Raw genomic sequence first — 3,840 nt, 5'->3', positions numbered from 1 at the left:
TTGTTAGCCATACTTGAGTTTGTCAGTGAAACTCAGGCAGTGTAGATGAAGCCATAGTCTGGGTTTGACACTCATGAAGTTTTGCTTTCTTGGGGGGGGGGGGGTCAGAAACCTCTTTTATTGCCTTGAAGTTTTTTTTCATCCAAGCGAGAGAAGGTAAAGCAAACATAAGTTCAATTCCATACAGGGCTTTGACAATCAGTGCAATGAATTTGGCCTGGAGCCTCTGTTAAAATGAGCAACCAACCCAGACAGCTGTGGTTAGTAGCTGTTGCTAGCAGCCTGTGTTCAGGCTACTGTGTTCTGAACCAGCTGGATGTATCTTGGGGCTGGGAGCTTTGTTTCTAATTATAGAGATCAACAGTAGTTTTTGAGCATCAGTATTAAAAAGCGAGGATTCCTATGGCTATTTCAGGGTCCAATAGGATCAAGCAAGATCCTCCTCCCAGCACATTTTAACTGGTTGGCTAGAGAGGTGCCGTGGAAGCTTTAGGCTACAGACCACACAAACAATTTGTGGATAGTTGCAGTTGGATGGATTGGGTAGTCAGGGTCAGCATGTAGTCTTCAAAGCACATTTTCTTCCCACTAGTATCATTTGACTTTTATCTATGTTAAGCTTCATCCAAGTGCTGATCAGGTATGGGACAGGAAGTAATACTTAGGCTGCTAACAGACATGTTTATGGCAGGAGGTGTAATTGTGGGATTCAGAATTGGATCCCATCATGCCATATTGCCAGTGCTGGGCAAGCCAAGGATCATGATCCCAGGCTCCCCCTGAATCAGCAAGTATCAAGCTTTGGCTTTGGTGCACTCCCCAGGCTGGGAGCACCTATCAGCTGAGCATGATGTGCTCCCCCAACTGGGATCTCCAAGCAGCTGCCAGGTGCTCCCAGCCTCTGGAGCACATGGGAATCCTGAAACTCGCCACTTGTTCAAATAAAGGCATGATAAGACCGGGGGTGTTTGGGGGGGGTGGGTTCCCCCCAGTTAGCATGGGGGTGGGGAAAGCCCCTTGTCTTAGATTCACATGCAAAGCTGGAGGGAGGGGGAAGGTCAGGAAGCTGCTGCAGCTCTGAGTCTCGCTGTGAGCCCAGGTGGAGGCCAGAATCAGATCCACAGCAACCACCTGCACACCTCCCCACTCCTCTCCATTTGCTCTCTGCAGCTCCTGTCCCCACCTCTATCCCCATCCCCTTACTGTCAAGCACATCTCAGCTCTGGCTGGGGCTGGATTCCCTCCCAGGCATAGAGCATGTAGATGCTGTCCCCTGCCTGGGCAATGAGCAGCACCAACACTGCTGCATGGCCAGCAGGAGCTGTGCTTCCACCTGCTGTGCTCGGGGGAGAGAACAGAACCACAGCAGTGTCTGCAGTAAGGTGGAGTGGGGAAGAAGAGAGAAAGAGATTAGGGAGGCAGTGGGGAAGAGGCAGAGACTGGAGAGTGGTGTGGGAAGAGGCAAGGCTGTGAGGAGCTGGGGTGGGGGAGCATAGGGGGCAGAGAGGCCAGCAAGGCTGCAGGGGGAAGGAATGGGGGGCAGATGACAAGGGGGCTGCCCAACTCCCCCCCCATCCCACTCCCCCCAGTTATTGCTTTCCCTGCTGTAGCAATGGGAGGGACAAATGCAGGTCAACTCTCCAATACTTAGGTTTTATACCTGGAAAATTAGAACAAATTTATAAATTGTCTGTATATATAATCTAATTGGGGGGTTGTCTTAAATTCAGTGTCATCTTAGATTCAAGTAAATATGGTATTGCACATTTTGTGTAATAATTTGCAGTTCCTCATTTTATCACACCACTAACTGAGTGAACATGTCAGCATGTCACTACTTAAGATGCGATTAATCAGTTAATCATGTTTTAAGTATAATATCTCTCACAGGCATTAGAAACATTTCCACAATTTCTCTAACTGCCACCCTTCCCCTGCTCCCCCCCCGCCCATTAATCCCATAGCATAGTGGTGCCCAATACACCCAGGTGGTGGGGCTGGATGAATGGTGTAGCACCAGTCCACTGGCCAGTTCTGGTGCACAGGTTTAGCATGCAGGATCTGTCCACAGATGGATCTGGCATGTGGGGCCAGTCCGCAGGCCTGATTCAGCACATCCCCTCACCGAGCCATGACAATTAATGCTACCTTCACTCCCCCACTGCCAAATTTCTGGACCAATAGCTTGAACACTACTGCCATAGAGCCCTTGCAGAGGGCAGGATAGAAAAGAAAAATGGCCCTTAAATAGTGCTCTCCTCCCAGAGTCTCATTTCCTACAACCTCATAGATTCATAGATTCATAGATGTTAGGGTCAGAAGGGACCTCAATAGATCATCGAGTCCGACCCCCTGCATAGGCAGGAAAGAGGGCTGGGTTCAGATGACCCCAGCTAGATGCCTATCTAACCTCCTCTTAAAGACCCCCAGGGTAGGGGAGAGCACCCCCGCCCTTGGGAGCCCATTCCAGACCTTGGCCACTCTGACTGTGAAGAAGTTCTTCCTAATGTCCAGTCTAAGTCCGCTCTCTGCTAGCTTGTGGCCATTATTTCTTGTAACCCCCGGGGGCGCCTTGGTGAATAAATACTCACCAATTCCCTTCTGTGCCCCCGTGATGAACTTATAGGCAGCCACAAGGTCGCCTCTCAACCTTCTCTTGCGGAGGCTGAAGAGGTCCAGGTGCCCTAGTCTCTCTTCGTAGGGCTTAGCCTGCAAGCCCTTAACCATACGTGTGGCCCTTCTCTGGACCCTCTCCTAGTTATCCACATCCCTCTCAAAGTGTGGCACCCAAAACTGGACGCAGTATTCCAACTGCGGTCTGACCAGCGCCCGATAGAGGGGAAGTATCACCTCCTTGGTTCTGTTCGTCATGCATCTGCTGATACATGATAAAGTGCAGTTAGCTTTGCTGATGACTTCATCACTCTGCCGACTCATGTTCATCTTGGAGTCCACTAGGACTCCAAGATCCCTTTCCGCTTCCGTGCTACCAAGCAGGTCATTTCCTAGGCAGTAGGTGTTCTGGACATTTTTCCTCCCTAGGTGCAGCACTTTGCATTTCTCCTTGTTAAATTGCATTCTATTGTTTTCTGCCCATATGTCCAACCTGTCCAGGTCTGCCTGTAGTTGTTCCCTGTCCTCCGGTGTGTCCACTTCTCCCCACACTTTTGTATCATCTGCAAACTTGGACAGAGTTCACTCCCTCGTCCAAGTCACTGATGAAGACATTGAAGAGTATCGGTCCAAGGCCCGAGCCCTGTGGGACCCCATTGCTCATGCCCTTCCAGGTCGATACCGGCCCATCCACCACCACTCTCTGGGTATGACCCTCTAGCCCAGGCTTGTCCAACATAAAACCTGCAGGCTGCCACGTGGCCCGCCAAGGCATTTTCTGTGGCCCGTAGTGCTGCGACGGGAAATGAAAGTAAACACGGTTTACTTTCATTCCCACCCCTTGTCCCTCCCCCAACACCTCAGCAGCTTCCTAATGGCTGCTGAGGGGCTGGGGAAGGGACAAGGTTCCCACACACAACACGTCAGCTTGACGTCACCGACGCAGTGTGTGTGGGAAGAGGAGTAGCCATGTGCCTCTCGGGACAGGATGAGCCCAGCTGGAGCAGCAGGGGGCTCAGTTGCACTTTCCCCCTACCTTCGCTGGTCACTCCTGAGCGGCACACGGCTCCACCGCTGCCTTTGCTGGCTGGTGCCGACCCAGGCAGGTCTGTCCCATCCAGAGCAGCATGCAGCTGAAACCGGATTCCCACATGCTGCTGGTGATGGGAGGAGGCCGGCCAGGTCGGCACCAGCCAGCAGAAGCAGCAGCGGAGCCACGTGCCGCCC

The sequence above is a fragment of the Alligator sinensis genome, unplaced genomic scaffold, assembly GCF_000455745.1.
Source record: "Alligator sinensis unplaced genomic scaffold, ASM45574v1 scaffold1469_1, whole genome shotgun sequence".
Classification (NCBI taxonomy): Eukaryota; Metazoa; Chordata; order Crocodylia; family Alligatoridae; genus Alligator; species Alligator sinensis.
This window is presented reverse-complemented; position numbering follows the sequence as displayed.